Consider the following 430-nt stretch of genomic DNA (forward strand, 5'->3'; position numbering starts at 1 on the left):
AGAGGAGGAGGAGGGGAGAGGGGAGGGGGAGGGGGAAGGGGGAGGAACAGGAGGAAGAAACAGAAACAAAACTAGAAACAATACAGAATTTCACTAAACAAAATGATAGGAATTCAACAATGGCTGTTACATTGCATATTGTTGTCTTCAAATTAGTTCTTCAGATTACCAAATATAAGTACCAAAATTGCTCCAAAAATTATTTTTTTAAAAATTAAAAGGAGAAAGAAAAAGAATAAGCATTAACTGTGCCTTCCAATAGACCAGCAAAACTCAGCAGCACAATTATCCAAACTATGCTGTGCGTATACAGATATATTTTACTATTTCCCTTCTTTCTTTTCTTCTTTTCCTTATCCCAGTTGTTCCTGCCCTTTGAGCTGTTTCTGTGCCTTTGAGATTTTTCTTTATTTTTTTAATTTTTTTATTG

Source organism: Octodon degus, unplaced genomic scaffold (genome assembly GCF_000260255.1).
Source record: "Octodon degus isolate 3935 unplaced genomic scaffold, OctDeg1.0 scaffold00033, whole genome shotgun sequence".
In the NCBI taxonomy this organism is placed as follows: domain Eukaryota; kingdom Metazoa; phylum Chordata; class Mammalia; order Rodentia; family Octodontidae; genus Octodon; species Octodon degus.